Source organism: Carya illinoinensis, chromosome 16 (assembly GCF_018687715.1).
Source record: "Carya illinoinensis cultivar Pawnee chromosome 16, C.illinoinensisPawnee_v1, whole genome shotgun sequence".
In the NCBI taxonomy this organism is placed as follows: Eukaryota; Viridiplantae; Streptophyta; class Magnoliopsida; order Fagales; family Juglandaceae; genus Carya; species Carya illinoinensis.
Window position 1 is genome coordinate 28,666,919 of NC_056767.1, and position 19,132 is coordinate 28,686,050.

Here is a 19,132-nt window from a genome sequence, read left to right on the forward strand (position 1 = left end):
TCTCTCTCTCTTTGTTTTTTTTTATGTTTTTTTGGATAGGTAACAATGCTAGGGATTGAACCCTAATTCTTGTACTGAGAAACCAAGGCTCGTGCAATCTGGGTCAAGGGCCACTAGCTCACACACATGCACACGAGTAGCTTTCTCTATATATAGAAATATGCATTGCTAAAAAGAATGATATGCTTGTTTAACAGAAACATGCTTGGGAGGAATCACCCGGCCTTCTATTTTCGGGAAATAAGATTCCAAATTGGTTCTCCATTTGCAAGGAGACTTCAAATAGTTGTTCAAGTGATATATTTATTGAAGTTGAACTGCTCAATCCTAGTGTGATTAAAGGAATCCTTACATGTGTTGTTTTCAACGCACGTCATGACCTTAATCCTAGTAGAATTATGGTCAACTATGATGGTAGATGTGTGGGTACTATATTCAATATATATATTTTTTTTTCACGGAGCTCAGACCATGTATGGTTGGCTTTCTACGATCTAGAGCCTTTTACCCTAGCGAAGGGAAGTCTGCAAATTCGTTTTGTATGCTATTCAGATGGAATACTCTTCAAGCATTGCGGAGTCCATCTAGTACGCAAGGACGAGAAGAATGCTAAGAGGAAGCGTGATGATGATGACGAGAAATACTATTCAATGGATGACAATTTAGAGGATGGCGACGAGGATTAAGATTTACACCATTAAAAGGTAATTTACACCATTAACATAATCTCTCTTGTTTTATTTTTTAATAAAAAATTATTACATACTTTCAAAATCAATAACTTGATATTACAGTATTAGGACTATCTTATCATTATATATTATATAATTAAAATTATTTATGTAAAATATAAATGTTAATTAATATATATACCATTAATATAAAATAATCTAATTAAAATTACTGTCTTCCCAAACAAACAAGTTTTCTCACCAATATAATTCATTTATTAAAAAATACTTCTCTTTAATAAAAATTCAGATTATTAAAAAAATAAATTAAATTATAAATATTATAAATTTATTATTTAAACTTATTTTTAAAATGAGACTATATTTGTATAAAGACATAAAAAAAATATCATCTCATGATCTATATTTCTTTACTAATGATACAAATTTTCTAACTTTTCTCGTCTTTATTGTGCAGCCTCCCACCGTGATCCTCAGGAATTCGCAGTCTCAAGCTTTGTGCCCTTTGTTAGATGGAGTTACTTGGAATTTTTGTCCTCTTTTATTTTGATTTTTATTTTTAGGTTTGGATTTTCAATTGATTTATGCATTTAAAAAATGTTATTTAATATAATAATTCAAATTATTTTTATTTTGTTGTTTCATCAATGTTTAGATTATCAGATTTCTTAACAATAGTGCCAAGTTTCGTTTGCTTCCCTCTCCCCCTTTCTCTCTGCTTCTTCTTTCTCAATCTTTATTTTCTTTTTTAGTTTCTTTCCAGTTTTTTTTTTTCCTTCGTTTGCATGTTTTCTCAAAGATCCGAGGAGAAGTAGGTATTTGCTTTCTCTTTTTCGAATCCATATTTGAATTCCTGATTCTTATATTTTAATGCTTTTCTGGATTCAATTACAGGGTATATACGAGAATAGGAGAATATTAGAGCAGCTACTGTGACATCCCGTTTTTACGTGTATTTTCACTGAAAGAGTATTTTAATTTAATTAAAATATTAGTTCTTTTGTTTTAAATTATTGTATTTTTATTGGATTTATTTAGTTATAATATTTGTTTTGTGGAGCTTTATTAATATTAATTATCGTTTTGATTTTAAGTTGTGTAAATTATTTTAATGTACTTTCTTGTTATTAGTTACTATTTCACATTTAAATTACTTTATGCTTCATATATTTTATTGTTGGGCTTTATATATTTTACTTAAATAATATCGAGTTGTAGTGTTTTTACTTAGTTTTTAATTATTTTTATTACACCTTTTTATTTCTTGGTTCTTTGTATTTTGGGTTGGACTCTTTTATTTCTCTTTTTTTTTTTTTTTTTTTTGTATTTTCGGACCAAAACCCAGCCTTTACCCAGCCCAGCCCGTGACCCACAAGCCCAGTCCCTCAACTTACCCAAAACGGCGTCGTTTTAGTGCCTTAGGGTTTCTTCTTCTTTTCCTTCTCCTCCAGCGCCATCCACCCCCTTTTCTTCCTCTTCATTTCCGTCCAACTGCTGCTGCTGCTCCTTCCTTCTTCTTCTGATTTTCTCTTCTTCTTTTCTTCTTCTTTCGGCTTCTTCTTCTTCATTTCTGCTGTGCTATGCTGTTGCCTCCTTTCTCTCTTTTTGGTGGTTCTCTTCTTCGATTTCCTCTGTTTTTCTGTGTGTGCCGAGCTCTCCTCTAGTTTTCGTTCTGGTTATAGCTTGCTTTTTCATCTTTATATTTTCAGTTTCTCTATTTCTAACCGTGCACTTCTAATTCCTTTTCTTGTATTTTATTTCATCCGTTTTGGCTGGTTTTGCAGGTGAATCCGAGAGCTTCTAAGCTCAGTTTGTTCCTCTGTTTTTGTTTCGGTTTTCCTCTCTTCTTCTAGTATTTTACGTGATTTCAGCATGTGCTTAACTCCCATGCATTCCTTTTGTTTTGGGTCTGTTTGTGTTCTGTTTTGTGCCTTGTTGTGCCCTGTTTTCTTCCCCAAACCGTGAGCTTTAATCTGGTATATTTTGTTGGGTTAATTTCTCTACCGTGAACCCCTTTTGTCTGGCCTTTACATTCCAGTTTTATTTGTAAATCAGCCCCTTTTTAATCCGAAAATTTCATTTTAAAATCATCTTGTTTTCGAAATCTTTTTAGTCCCAAAAATTATATTTCTGATAGTTTATTTTCAAGCTAGCACTTGGGAGTTAAAGTTGGTGTTTGATCTTCCAGAAAAATACCATATAGCGCTGTAAGTATTTTCCAAACCCTATTTTCAGATTTTAATATATATTGCTCATTCAATTATTTACTGTTGTTGGTTGTTGATTCCGGACTGAGTCCGAGGAGTTTCGGGGGTCGGATGGATGGAGGTCGGAGTTGCCTGTTTATTTGATTTATGATTGTTGGATTATTTTATTATGCATTGTTATGGCATTGCATGGTGCATGCACGTGTGTTTGTGGGATTTGTGTGAAAAGCCTGTGTATTGGCGTGAGTGGTTTTACGGGTGCGTGTGTATCACGAGCCCAAGCCGGGATGGGTTATTATCTCGGTGGAGCTCCTCTGGTCACTCAGGAGCGGAATAAACTGAGTGATGTCCCCTGAGTTGTCGAGAGAGATGACGGGAGCGGGGCTAGGGGATGCTTGGCTACGAACGCGCCGGGCGCGGAACCGGGCATCGCCCTACTCACCGACTCCGTGGCCCTTCGCTGGCGAGGGCTAGAGGATGCTTGGCTACGCACGCGCGGGGCGCGGAACTGGGCATCGCTCGTTAGGTGTCACATGCGTGGTGGTACTCTACGGTGTGGCACTGGAGCCAGGGTGTGCGGATGACCCCTAGGGGAGGTCATGGTGCATACGGTTAAAATTGGATAATGGTTTATGAGGCCAAATGGGACTTTTGGCGTGGGCCAGATGGACTTCTGGCAAGATATTGGGCCGGATGGACTTCCGGCGAGATATTGGGCCAAATGGACTTTTGGCGTGTTTTTCGGAAAGGATATGTTTTTGGGCCAAATGGGTTTTTGGCGTGTGTGGAAAACTGTGTTTTATGGGCTTTGTGCATTGGGCATGTTTCATGCATATTGTTTGAGTTCTATGTGTTTTTATCTGGTAGTGTTTGGGTTTTACTTACCTGCGGAACCATTTGTGGTTCCGTAGCTTTTGGTGCAGGAGATGAGGATGAGGAGGAGGAGGCTGAGCCCGAGGATGCGGCTCCGCCGGGTTGCTGATGTCATGCTTTTCTTTATGGTTTTAAATCTGTATTTGTGTTTTGTAATATTTTATCTATGTACGTTTTAAACAGCTTGTATTACGTTAAGAAAAATTCTGGTACTTAGTTATGACTTTCGTTATCCGCTGCGTGTTTCTCTGTACACATCTGTTGCCTTGCACACACTCGGCACCCGTCGATGGGATGGTGACCCGGGGTGTCACCATCCGGACGTCTCAACTTCCCCGTGTTCGGGCGTGGGGATTTTGGGGGCGTCACAGGTGGTATCAGAGCGGTTTGGCTCTGGGTAAAACCACATGTCCCGTAGGTAGTACCAGAATGTTTTTAAAGTTGTGTTTTAAAATTTATTTTAAGTAAAGTTGCTATTTAACATGTTATATTTGTTGTATTTATTTGAGCTTGTTTGCTTGTTTTTATTTATTTAGTTGTGTTATTGCATGCTGGTTTCTTTTGTTTCTTGCTATGTGGTTTTGTGTTTTTGGTTTTTGGCTTTATGTTTTTGGTTTTATCTGTTTTTGTTTTCTTAAAGGGGGTCAAAGGTTGTGTTGTGGCAGGAAGGCGGTATAATCAAGGATACTATTATTAGGCAGGAACTTTTAGTGTAGTAGGTTTGAATTTTTTGCGATGTGGTTTGCTTGTATGATGTTGAGGTCTGAAGGGAATATCATAGTTTAGGCAATCTTTGTAAGGTGGGAACTCACGTAGCAATGAGGAGAGGAATTAGCTTTAATTTGCTTAAAATGATTGAGGTCAAGGTTTTGTAGAATTTATGTAGCGAGGCTATAGGGTAGGAGAGTGTAGGTTCAACGAACTTTAAGGATATGTTTAAGGGAATTTTATTTAAGGTTTGCGACCAGATATATGCAAAATGGTGGTCAGCCACCGGATATCCACCTTTCAGGATTTAGTGGATGTGGCCACTCTTTTAGAGCGAGAGAATAATCTAAGTATGGGCTCCCCTCCAGGACAAAAGAGGCGGAGTTTTACTGGCGAAGGAAGTAGTTCGGGTTGCCTCAGAAATTTGTTCAGCGGATCGGGACCCGACCACAAGCAGCCTCGAGAGTGCGTATGGGAGGACGAGTGCCAGTTTGTAGAAGAAGTAATAGAGCTCACGGAGGCGAGTGTCGTCTGGGTAGTAACCAATGTTTTGAATGCGGCCAGACGGGGCATCTTGCTTGTGAGTGCCCTAGTCGAGTTCAAGAAAGCCGTGGAGCTCGTCGCAGTGGTAGAACTAATCAGAGGCATTTAGCTCGGGCTCGAATGTATGCAGTGACTCTTGATACCGTTGGAGGCGAGGTTACGGAGACTCAGAATGCTGGAGTCATGGCAGGTATGGGTCTAATCTAATCTTTCGTGATGAACGCCATGTGTGATTTGTATTTTATATTATCGAGGCTGGGAGAGAATGGCATGATCTGGGTGATCTTTTAGGGAAGTAGAATGATTGAATTCTTTGGTTCCGTGGAGTTTATGAAATGATCTATAACGTAGTAGGTTGTAAGTTCAACTAACATCAAGAATAAATTGATGAGGGTTTCATTTAAGGTTAAAGGTTTTGGGGACTCTAGGAAATGATTTGTTATCAATTAATGTTTTAGATTTTGAAAGTTTTGGGAGGCGATTGTGTTATTATCGGATCTAAGGTCTTCAATATTGTTGATTCCAGAGAATGATCTTTAGATGATCAAAGGTCTAGAATGACTTGATGAACTGCTTTATAGTAAGACTTGAGCTTTAGATACGCGGATTTGGTATGCTAACTCGATCTATCTTAGAGTTTGATTACTCTGTAACCATTACCATAGGGGTGATCAGAGTTAAGTTTTTTATATGGAAATTTTCGAGGAGCGTATTTTCTGAAGTTTAGGGGTAGTGCTCTAGTTCAAAAAAAATGGTTATTATTATGTTGAAGTTATAATGTTCCTTTGCGTAGATAGAGGTTTCAAACCTTTTAGAGTACCATGATGGTCCTAGATAGAGTGCGCGTACTTGGGTTAGATGACTATTTACTGATTTAAGCTTGGGTAGGGAAATGTCGTGGTTTAGTTGAATCCACAAGGACAAAGGCATGAGCCGTGAATGAACGGAGGTAACAACTAATAAGAGCGCAAATAATCTAGTGTTAAAATTCTATAGGATTTACAGAATGAGTTTATGGAACCTGAGATGGTAGGTTCAGCGAGCATTTGAGGAGTCGATTAAATTGGAACTTTCAGATTTTGCCTAAAGCAAATTGGTGACATTTTGTGAGTTAATTTGTCTACAGCCATTAAGACATCAATTCGTCTAATTTAAGTAATCGATGTGCAGATTTTCAAGAAGAGATTTTCTCTATGAGAGTCGAAGGTAATGTTTTTGCTGACTCATGGAAAATTATGGTTTAGAAGGTGCTTATTCTCGAGTTGGGGGTTATAGGGTTGGTAAATTTTAGGAAATGATTCTTTTCAGGTTTCAGGACTAAGTGGTATAGGTTAGGAAATAATTATGTCGATCCTAAAAATATGGGTCCATCCGGGGTGTTGGAGATGGTAGTTTATGTGTTGGTATTAAATGAGTATGTTAATTTGAGTGTTGGTATTTTAATATTTTTGGGTTTGAGGCTGTATGTTCGGCCGACCTTTAGGAATGGATTTTGGCATATTTGAGGATATAAGTCTAGATGATGGAAATGGTAGAAATAGATCACTTGTGTGTTGGATGATTTTTGGTTTTAGCTGTGAGTTTTTGGTAGGATGATCGAAGTGTACAGTCGAATTGGGTTACTCAATAGAAGGATGGTAGGCAATGATTGTTGTGATTATTCTCAGGAATTAATCGTGACTTGAGTTCACTTAGGAATTTAAATTCGGGAGCTATATTGTCCCCTAGAGACTAATTGTCCAGTCGGAAGAATTATGGACATTATTATTTAGTTTGAACAGTATTTGTTGGGTCACCATGTGTGGTGTATGATGAAATCTTGGAGGTTGGAACTTAGGCATCAACGGTGAATAACATAAATAGATTTAGAAGGTAATATGGCTTTAGGATGCAAGAGTGTTGTGGAATAATTTTGGAGGATTGAAGATTTGAGTAGTATGGCCTGCCTTGAGATTTAATGGGGATGTGCAGTTGAAGAAAGTAGTTGTGTAGATACTGGCTTATGGAAGTAGATATAAGTGGGCAAGTTACCAAGAAGGTTTCAATAATGTTTTGGTGAGTTTTATGGTGGTTCGTATTAAGATTAGTCATTGTCATATTAAGATTAGTCATTGTCAGGTTATATGATATTCAGAATTTAGGCGATGAGTTTTTAAATATAGATTGTCAGGTAAAAGTTTATAGTCGCTCTTGTGGGTTGGTCGATATAGATTCGAGCCTTTTAGGTTATGTTCCTTACCTGAGATGTGGCAGTTTTATTTTGAAAGGATGATGCTTGTTTTCATTTTGGGATGTTGAGGTTGGTGGGTATTGATTTCTATCAACAATCATGGATGAATTTTTACGGAATGTTGATTTTTGATTAGGGCAGCGATGGCTAACTGAGGAATGAGTGGAGATTTGTGGTTTTTTAGAGGTATATTATTTTCTATAGAAATGTGGTAAAGGTTTTTTTTGTGATTAGGTGTGGATTGAGCTTGTGCTGGATGATGTTAATTTATGAGGATATAACCTTTATGTATTTTGACGAGTTATCAGAGTGTGCGCGAAAGCATAATTTTTTGGAAATACTTAGATATTCAAATTTTGTGTTGATTTTGAGGAATTAGTAGTGATTCGAAGTTTTAATGGGAGATTAATCATTTGGTCGTGCAAATTTTGTTTATTGATGGTTAACTTTGGAAGTGGCTATTAGGTTACCAAAGTTGGAATAGGATGAAAGTTCGGAAAGTAAAGTAGAGACGTCCTTAATATTAGCAATTTATGGTGTGAAGATAATAACTATTGGAATTTGTTGGGAGTTGTTGATGATAAGTATCTCTCAAATATGTTTGGAGTTGTATCTTGTATCTTATTTTGGCGCTGATGTTTGACCTCACAAATTTCGAGGACGAAATTTCTTTTAAGGGGGGAGGATGTGACATCCCGTTTTTACGTGTATTTTCACTGAAAGAGTATTTTAATTTAATTAAAATATTAGTTCTTTTGTTTTAAATTATTGTATTTTTATTGGATTTATTTAGTTATAATATTTGTTTTGTGGAGCTTTATTAATATTAATTATCGTTTTGATTTTAAGTTGTGTAAATTATTTTAATGTACTTTCTTGTTATTAGTTACTATTTCACATTTAAATTACTTTATGCTTCATATATTTTATTGTTGGGCTTTATATATTTTACTTAAATAATATCGAGTTGTAGTGTTTTTACTTAGTTTTTAATTATTTTTATTGCACCTTTTTATTTCTTGGTTCTTTGTATTTTGGGTTGGACTCTTTTATTTCTCTTTTTTTTTTTTTTTTTTTTGTATTTTCGGACCAAAACCCAGCCTTTACCCAGCCCAGCCCGTGACCCACAAGCCCAGTCCCTCAACTTACCCAAAACGGCGTCGTTTTAGTGCCTTAGGGTTTCTTCTTCTTTTCCTTCTCCTCCAGCGCCATCCACCCCCTTTTCTTCCTCTTCATTTCCGTCCAACTGCTGCTGCTGCTCCTTCCTTCTTCTTCTGATTTTCTCTTCTTCTTTTCTTCTTCTTTCGGCTTCTTCTTCTTCATTTCTGCTGTGCTATGCTGTTGCCTCCTTTCTCTCTTTTTGGTGGTTCTCTTCTTCGATTTCCTCTGTTTTTCTGTGTGTGCCGAGCTCTCCTCTAGTTTTCGTTCTGGTTATAGCTTGCTTTTTCATCTTTATATTTTCAGTTTCTCTATTTCTAACCGTGCACTTCTATTTCCTTTTCTTGTATTTTATTTCATCCGTTTTGGCTGGTTTTGCAGGTGAATCCGAGAGCTTCTAAGCTCAGTTTGTTCCTCTGTTTTTGTTTCGGTTTTCCTCTCTTCTTCTAGTATTTTACGTGATTTCAGCATGTGCTTAACTCCCATGCATTCCTTTTGTTTTGGGTCTGTTTGTGTTCTGTTTTGTGCCTTGTTGTGCCCTGTTTTCTTCCCCAAACCGTGAGCTTTAATCTGGTATATTTTGTTGGGTTAATTTCTCTACCGTGAACCCCTTTTGTCTGGCCTTTACATTCCAGTTTTATTTGTAAATCAGCCCCTTTTTAATCCGAAAATTTCATTTTAAAATCATCTTGTTTTCGAAATCTTTTTAGTCCCAAAAATTATATTTCTGATAGTTTATTTTCAAGCTAGCACTTGGGAGTTAAAGTTGGTGTTTGATCTTCCAGAAAAATACCATATAGCGCTGTAAGTATTTTCCAAACCCTATTTTCAGATTTTAATATATATTGCTCATTCAATTATTTACTGTTGTTGGTTGTTGATTCCGGACTGAGTCCGAGGAGTTTCGGGGGTCGGATGGATGGAGGTCGGAGTTGCCTGTTTATTTGATTTATGATTGTTGGATTATTTTATTATGCATTGTTATGGCATTGCATGGTGCATGCACGTGTGTTTGTGGGATTTGTGTGAAAAGCCTGTGTATTGGCGTGAGTGGTTTTACGGGTGCGTGTGTATCACGAGCCCAAGCCGGGATGGGTTATTATCTCGGTGGAGCTCCTCTGGTCACTCGGGAGCGGAATAAACTGAGTGATGTCCCCTGAGTTGTCGAGAGAGATGACGGGAGCGGGGCTAGGGGATGCTTGGCTACGAACGCGCCGGGCGCGGAACCGGGCATTGCCCTACTCACCGACTCCGTGGCCCTTCGCTGGCGAGGGCTAGAGGATGCTTGGCTACGCACGCGCGGGGCGCGGAACTGGGCATCGCTCGTTAGGTGTCACATGCGTGGTGGTACTCTACGGTGTGGCACTGGAGCCAGGGTGTGCGGATGACCCCTAGGGGAGGTCATGGTGCATACGGTTAAAATTGGATAATGGTTTATGAGGCCAAATGGGACTTTTGGCGTGGGCCAGATGGACTTCTGGCAAGATATTGGGCCGGATGGACTTCCGGCGAGATATTGGGCCAAATGGACTTTTGGCGTGTTTTTCGGAAAGGATATGTTTTTGGGCCAAATGGGTTTTTGGCGTGTGTGGAAAACTGTGTTTTATGGGCTTTGTGCATTGGGCATGTTTCATGCATATTGTTTGAGTTCTATGTGTTTTTATCTGGTAGTGTTTGGGTTTTACTTACCTGCGGAACCATTTGTGGTTCCGTAGCTTTTGGTGCAGGAGATGAGGATGAGGAGGAGGAGGCTGAGCCCGAGGATGCGGCTCCGCCGGGTTGCTGATGTCATGCTTTTCTTTATGGTTTTAAATCTGTATTTGTGTTTTGTAATATTTTATCTATGTACGTTTTAAACAGCTTGTATTACGTTAAGAAAAATTCTGGTACTTAGTTATGACTTTCGTTATCTGCTGCGTGTTTCTCTGTACACATCTGTTGCCTTGCACACACTCGGCACCCGTCGATGGGATGGTGACCCGGGGTGTCACCATCCGGACGTCTCAACTTCCCCGTGTTCGGGCGTGGGGATTTTGGGGGTGTCACAGCTACTAATTTACTCGTGGGGGATTAATCCTCTGGACATGTAAAGAACTTGGAAATGCGGTCACGGGATCACCAATTGACGCTTGATCTGGTCCTGTCTTTTGGAAATGCGGTCAAGGGATCACCAATGCTAACTATGCTCATAATGATGATTCTAAGGTGAATGGTGGTGCTAGCAGCATAGAAAATGGGAGCTCCGATGCTAGGGCTTTTGATGTAAATAAGGTTCAGAAGCTTAGAGCTTAAGGTGGGAAGAAAGCCGAAACCCTTGTTAGCAAGGGCTCTAAGGCAGATCCAAAGAAAAAGGTAACAAGGAAGAATAGAGTTAGGGACGATTCACCTCCTCAGGCAAAATTGGATTTCACAGATGATGTGGGTGAGAATGGGGACAATATAGAGGTTGTTGCAGTTGATCATGGTGAAAGTATGATGGACAAGGAAGAGTTTTTTAGCAGTGACATCGAGGCTGAAGATGATGAGGAAGTGGGGAAGGACAGCAAGCCTGAAACTAAGAAGAAGGGGTGGTTTTCAGCAATGTTCCAAAGGTTAGTTTATTAATTTCAATCCTTTGGTTATTGTGTGTGCATGTATGACTTAATTTAGAGCATACACGTAATTTTATTTTTATAACTTCCATTCACTATCTGCAGTACTATTTGTAGTTTTAGGCATAGTTAGTTGAAGGATATTGCTTGAGTTTTTCAACAATGTCTTTCTTCATGAAAAAATATGATACTGAGTACTTTATCTCCATACGGCAATTCAATATAATGTTTTGGGCCATAATTTAGTTTTTATATCGTTACTTCCTTTAAAATCTACTTATTTTTCAATTTACACAGACAATGGCATTAAACCGTAAATGAAGTTTAAGTGCCTAAGTTTCCCTTGAGCAGTTCAAACAATTATGTTATAAAATAAATAAATAAATAAATTATCTCATGAAATTATTGGGAGAAATCACTGTTTTCTTTGTAGTGATTTATTTATCTATTTTTCAAAAGCCTGGGGTGTACACGTAGGCAGCTTCCTTGAAGTTTATCTTGTTGATGGCTGAAATTTCATATTTGTTTTTGTAATTTGTAAGAACCCATGAATCAACTGTAAACTTCAGGCTTTTAGGCATTAAAATGGACTGTCGCCTTACCATTGCATTTTTTGTTGAAATCTGTCTTGACATTAATTACCAGATACTTGCTTCATTAATTATTCACTTTCGTACGTTCAGTGTTGCGGGCAAAGCGAATCTGGAGAAGTCAGACCTGGAACCAGCTTTGAAAGCTTTCAAGGATGGGCTTATGATGAAGAATGTGGTATGTTTCAGTGATATACTATGTTTTCATATTTGCTTTATCTGTACTTCTCAAATACAATCAGCCTGCTACTTAGAGCTCCTTGTTATTGCATCACAGGCTGAGGAGATAGCAGAGAAACTCTGTGAATCAGTGGCAGCGAGTCTTGAAGGGAAAAAGTTGGCTTCATTTACAAGGATATCTTCAATAGTGCAGGTTTGTGAATCCATCCCTTTCTTTTTTAATCTCAACTACTTCATTCTCATCATTTGATTCTTTGTGATAAGATTGACCCTGGCACGAAACAATGACTGCAGGCAGCAATGGAAGAAGCTCTTGTTCGTATTTTAACTCCTAGGTGTTCTGTTGACATATTGAGGGATATGCATGCTGCCAGGGAACAAATGAAGCCTTATGTTGTTGTTTTTGTCAGTGTTAATGGAGTTGGGAAATCTACTGATCTAGCCAAGGTAAGCCATTTTTCTACTTTTTTCTTTAACATAAATGGAACGGTGAGACTTCCCCAAATAATATTAAAAAAATATATTTAATGTTAAGATTTAATAATATTAAAAAGATTTAATATAGCTAGCCCCTACTCCTGCATCGTAGAGGATGCATGTGCGTGTGTATTTGCATACATTGGTCCTATGAGCACACTTATTATATTCTATGAATTTTGAGTGTAGAGTTTCTTTTAAAAATCACTTTGCAGGTTGCCTACTGGCATGATGGCTGCTTGCGACACATTCCGAGATCAATGTAATGATGGCTGCTTGTGACACATTTCGATCTGGAGTGGTTGAGCAGCTGCGGACTCAAGTGCAGGTATCGCGCTTATCTGGTATTATGTTATAAATGTGTGCTGTTATCTGATATATGTATCATACTGACTTTTATAGATAATTAGGGCTATGTGTTTCATTGACATGTTTGTTTTTACTCCATCATAGCCATTTGATACATGTACTCCATTTTTCAGGATGATGAACCGTTGATGAGAGCACTCTAAAAGCTTATTTACCTTAAGAATTCTGACCTGGTCTTGTTTGTTGGAGAGGCACTGGTTGGAAATGAGGCCGTTGATCAACTTTCAAAATTCAATCTGGTATGACTTCTAGATTTAGGATTGTCATCTATTGTTAGGATCTTTTATTTATCGAGTTATTTAAGCTACACTTGTTTTGTATACAGAAATTAGCCGGCCTTTCGACTTCAGCTTGGCCAAGACTGATAGCTGGGATCTTGCTCACAAAGTTCGATACTATTGATGATAAGGTAGTTACTCTTCAAACAGCAAGGAGTTTGAGAGTTTTGATTACTTGATTTGCGTCCATTGTGGTCATCTGTTATGACTAATGTATAACTGAAATTCATGGCGTAGGTTGGAGCTGCACTTTCAATGGTTTACATATCTGGGGCACCGGTCATGTTTGTCGGCTGTGTTATGTCATGTACAGATCTCAAGAAGCTCAATGTCAAATCGATTGTCAAGACACTCCTTAAATGAGAATCTGTTGGTTTCATTCTTCATGGGGTGCTGTGTGTCTGTGTGTCACTTGGGAACATATATGTTGTTGCTGAACTTTCTGTGCCATCCCATATGAGCCCATGAATTTGTTCGAGGTGAATCAATCACTTGCATCTGTTGCTTGTATTTTAGTGCATCTGTTGCTTGTATTTTAGTTAATCCTACCTGTTCCATCTCTCTCTCTCTCTCTCTCTCTCTCTCTCTCTCTCTCTCTCTCTCTCTCTCTCTCTCTCTCTCTCTCTCTCTCCGCGCACTCTAGAGATTGGGGCTTGGAAATAACTTCCAGAATTTCGGTCAGAGCATAGAAGAAAAATGTCTGAAATTGATTATGGAAGGGAGCCTTTGCGTGCTTTACATACAAATCTTATGATGTATCTTCATAGAACGATACTATGTGATGCGTATGGAACAAAAATAACGTTGGGGTTGGTGTTGCTGTACTAGAAATATGACGAAATGTTGTAGTCAAGCATTTCTCAAGAATGGGGCTTACTTTGAATGTAGACATGAGAAATGTTTGATACATAAAAGATTTCACAATCGTCGTTATGAGGAACGATGTGTGATGAGCTCTCCATCTCACCGAGTTGCTTTTTGATTATGACATGACGGAAGCTAGGAAAAAAAAATAAAACAGAGGAAGAGCTGTATTGTACAAGGCAACACACTTTTATTATAATATCATCTATGATCCTTGACTTGTGCATATAGTTAATGTGAGGTAGGGGTTAGCTTTCTGAAGAAAGAACTTTTCTTTCCTTCCCTTTTGCTGCAATAAATACCCAAAATAATAATAATAATAATAATAATAATAATAATAATAATAATAATAATAATAATAATTTTGTTAAGAATAATAAATTTTCCTACCACATAACATCTACGTTGCATATTTTGATTTGGAAAATACATTTTTAAAATTTGAATTGGATATTTTTAAAATTTGAATATTACAAATCAGATTATACCATGTGGCCTATGGTGTGTGATGTAAAGACATTTAAATAGCACTACTATTTTGTTAATATAGAAAAATAAAAAATTCTACTTATCATCCCATACACTTCACACCAATATATGATTTGTCATTTTTGTCATTCTATTTATTTATTTTGTTAATATAGAAAAATATCCCTTTGCTCGGCTACAACTCCTAAACGTATGGTATTAATATGCTAAAATTTACATAATTTGTCTCATGTGTCTACCTCTATTCAAAATTTAACTCTCCAATTTAGTCGACCAATTGGAGAAGATTTTTATTTTTTTTCCTGTATTCTTGGCTGGTTTGTCTCATCCCATCTAATCATTATAACTTTTCTAAACTTCCAAACAAAATACAATAAATGATATTTTGTGAATTCGATATCGATCTAGTTTTATGTTGAACTGATTGGAGTTGGAGATAATTACTCGAAAATCTCTTCCAAGAAATGATATTCAAGTTCTTGATTCTTTCCTTTTATTATTGCAATTTCTTTTTTATGATCTTGTACGTTCTTGCTAGTTGCTAGTATATATGAGGAAAGAACGTAAGTCCGTACGTAACAATATATTGCTATATGAAATTGCATGTCCTCTATTCGTTAGCGTTTATGAAGTTGGTATCTTGTTTAAAGATCAAGAACTAACTTGTTTGGTATGTTTTTACTTCAAGTTTTTTTATGAGATTGAGTAATATCATTGTGGTATAGGGAGTAGTGCTTTGTTTTGGAGGGTTATAGTTGCAGTAGCGACAGGAATGCTTTATTTGTGAGAATTGAATGTAAAACAAAGTAGATATAATAGAGAATCAGAAAAAAGTATATCTGAATTGATATCTTAATGAAATTACAAGCATAAGAGAGCAGAGTCCAAAATTACAGCAGCAGTTATTGTCAACCAAACTAATGGTGGTGATGCATGTCAACCATGCAAGCTTGTGCAAGTCCCTTCATTGCTGTTCACCTTCCTTAACACTCCCCCTTAAGTCAAAGTAAATATTAATTAGGGGTGAACCAGTAAACTAGACCGAACTTGTTTGATTCTATATCGGATTTGGTCTAGTCTAGTATCAGTTTCATTTTTTTCAAAATCGGTTGAAATCGATTTAGTTTTGATTTTTCATTTTTTAACACTAGTCCGGACCGGTTCATATATATATTTGTTAATTTTTTATATTACATAAAATGTTTTTTATCTGATTTTTTAGATTATATATAATTATATATAAAATAATTTTGTACTCTATGACAAATTATTAATTAATATAATATAAAAATTTAAAATTTAAAATAATTTCAACCGATTCCGTACTTTAGGCCTGTCTGACTCGGTAAATGATCATGAGATGGGCCTAGAACCAAGACTATTCTTATGAAGTTGATAATTCACAAAGACGGAATAGGGTAGCCATTCAACTAAAAGGCCGAGGAAGCATACCTGAACAATCATATGACTATGTGAACCTAAACGCTCACTATCAATTTGCACATTGAATTTTTCTTTTTATTAGTTTTCTTTTAGAATTCAAATTTTATAATTTTCAGTATACCAACAACTAACAAGTAAAGGAATAAAACTTTCTTAAATACCGCTATCATTTTTCAAAAATTAAAATTCAGGAAATAACTAAATAATGGAAGACCTATGATTGAATGGTCAAGCGAAGCATGCCTCAGGATGCGATTGAGGAGTGGACCAATCGTGTGACCCCAAGATAAGAATGCCTTGGGATGCACCGACACTTTATCTGCAAGAAGATGCGTACGTACCACTTCCATGATAAAGATTAACTTATAATTAACATTCCACTCAGTTGAGCTTAAATAGTGCATGGCCTTAATGGATGTGAAAACACAAATCGAGTAGGGTTCAAAGGAGCTGCGGGCTTTGGCGGAAGAGAGTTTTGCATTGCAAGTCATATATGGAAGATTGAGGCTGGAGCCCAAGTCAGTTTCAGTTTTGTCATCTTCGACGTGTTTGTTGTGAGGTCCCATAAAGCTCTTCGGTGGGTTGATCATAACCCCAACCCAAACAACCAAAACTTGTGTGATACTCCACTCAAGTCAATTCCTCGTCCACCCCAAGAGAATAACCAGTTCACATTCTTATAGTACAATTCAAAGATACAATTGGAAGATTTTCAAAGAATTTAAGGAAAATGTGAAACTAGCTAGCTATATAATGCATGTCTGGGTTCAATCTTGAAACATCCAATAAAGATCAAGCTCTCCCACTACTACCATTATTTTCGTTTGAGAAATTAATGAATGCATCAAGAAAATATGCAGAGATATATGAGTAAACATTGAGGTAATTTGATAAGTAGTATGCAGCCAAAAATATTGTTTGTTGTGGCCCAGTACGCCAATTGATGTATCGGTTCTGGTGCCAATGAATTTTTTGAACAGCCCAACTTGGAAAGGAAATTAGTAAAGTTGTGATATCTCTGAAGATATTAAAATTTCCTTAGTAAAGTTGTGATATCTCTAAGGATATTGAAAGTAGACCAATGAAAGAATTTGAACGGCATTTGTGACCACTTGGCTCACAAAGTTCTAATTTTTTTGTTGTTATAGGAACGTGAGTGGGACCAAACTTGCTGGTTTCTTTGTCATGTGTAAATATGTTTTTTCTCTTTCTGTGATGATTCTTCTTCTTTTATTTGGTTCAGTCACATGGTAGTGTACCACCACAAATTCAATCAACGTACCAATAATTGATAGGGATGAGGATTTGATGGGCACCGCCCAGCTGGGTAGATGGCCCAGTATTTTATGGCATTAATAGCTGACTGAAACTCACATAGACTTTTTATGTACAATCCTCACAAGTCTTTTTACGCTCTGTAGCTTTGAACAAATATCTTCTACCTAAAAACGAATTATTTATTCATTTAATTTACCGTCCACCCAATTAGAAAGCAATGGTTAAAACACTGCACATGACAAACGTACTAGGTACCCAAATTAACCAAATTCTATTCACCACATGATCAACAAGTACCATCTTTTACACACACGTGTATATATATATATATATATATATAAATAATTATGAGAAATTCTATTTGTAGTTCCCACTTGAAGATTGCATGTACAAGCCCCTTTATTAAATAAAAAAAAATATCATTTTAAAATGGATATTTTTATAATTTTAAAAAAATTTAAAGATAAAATTATCTAAACCTACATTACAGTCCCCAAATAGAAAACTATAAGTAGCATTGCACATATCTTATTGTATGTGCGAGCTCGTGCACGTTTGATGATGATGATTGCAACACAACTTTAACTTCTCGATTTAAGGGTAGTCATCTACATATAAGTAGTAATCAATCCCCTACAGTTCTTTTAGAACCACCGTTCATTAGTTTGCAGTAAGGCACAAACTTTTTTTTTTATTAAAAAAAACATTGAAGAGACTTGTATGAGTACTGAAACTTATATTTAGCATTATAATTAACCCAAAAAGAAAAATCAATTTCCTACGTTGATAGGATAGCTTAATGCAAGAAAGTTGTTTATCGAGTCGACTCGAACTCGTTTGTGGGAAGGTCTCAAGCTCGAGTTCGAGTTGAGAGTTTAGCTTATTGTTGCCATGATTTGAGTATTTCTCAATATATATATTTATATATTTACTAGTTTCGGATGACTATTAGGCCGGGGGAGTTTCTGGGTCAGTTCATCGGCATGGATGGTTTGCCTTGTGAAATCTCTAAGTAATTCTCCCTCTATAACCCTTAACCCGGGGTGGGATTTTGGAAAAAGTTGAATATTTGACCATGTCATGAGCACTATCATTTTGGTTTTGGGTAATTTGTTTTATGTGTGGAAACCCAAAGCATAACTTCCTGGTAAGTTTATTTCTTTCTCTTTTGAAAAAGGCCTGCAGGGATATTGCATCTGCCATCTACCAGCTAAAATACGAAGTTTCCAAGAAGAGTATATATCATGTGTATTTAATTATATATCTCAATGAAAAGTACAGCAAGGAATTAAGTTGCCAAGAAACTCCTTCCGTCTATCTTCGAAGTTGCCAAAAGGTGAGGATCGTGTGTTATTTATTATTCATTTCAATGAAAGGTACCTCAAAAGAAGATGCCAAGAAATAACCTTTTTCATGTATTATTTATTTCTTTTTTATAACAAACGCGTCTCCTTTTTCCTCTTTAAATATCACTTTTGAAGACGATGTTGACTCAAAAAGTCATACCGATGTATTTTTTGAACAGTCCAACTTGAAAAGGAAATTAGTAAAGTTGTGATTTTCTGTGTATATTGAAAGTAGACCAATGGAAGAATTTAAAGGGCATTAGATGGCATTTGTGACCACTTAGCTCACAAAGTTGCAATTTTTTTGTTGTTATAGGAACGTGGGTGGGACCAAATTTGCTGGCTTCTTTCTCATGTGTATATATGCTTTTTCTCTTTGTGTGATGATTCATCTTCTTTTATTTGATTCAGTCACATGGTAGTGTACCACCACAAATTCAATCAACGTACTAATAATTGATAGGAATGAGGATTTGATAGGCACCGCCCAGCTGGGTAGATGGCCCATTGTTTTATGGAATTAATTATTGCTTATTTATCTCATTTGGTTACACAATTCAAATGAGATACTTTATCAAAAATTAAATAAAATATTTTTATAATATAATTTTTTAATATAAAACATTAAATTATTTATTATATTTTATGTAAAAATAAAAAAAAATTATAATAATTATATCATGATTGCACCTTCAGATTTGCCTTAATGTATTTTCTTTATTTATTCACCACATGATCAACAAGTCCCATCTTTTACACACACACGAGTGTATATATATATATATATATATATATATATATATAATTATGAGAAAT

General features: G+C 36.5%; 1 long non-coding RNA gene and 1 pseudogene across 1 annotated transcript; both read left to right on the forward strand.

The window, feature by feature from the left end:
• Positions 1 to 476: 476 nt before the first annotated feature.
• On the forward strand, positions 477 to 1,364 carry LOC122299738. Its single transcript, XR_006239747.1, has 2 exons — positions 477 to 704; positions 1,150 to 1,364. It is a non-coding gene; the product is annotated as an uncharacterized LOC122299738 (long non-coding RNA).
• Positions 1,365 to 10,544: 9,180 nt separating this feature from the next.
• Positions 10,545 to 13,377, forward strand: LOC122299005 (annotated as a pseudogene).
• The last annotated feature ends 5,755 nt before the right edge of the window (positions 13,378 to 19,132 follow it).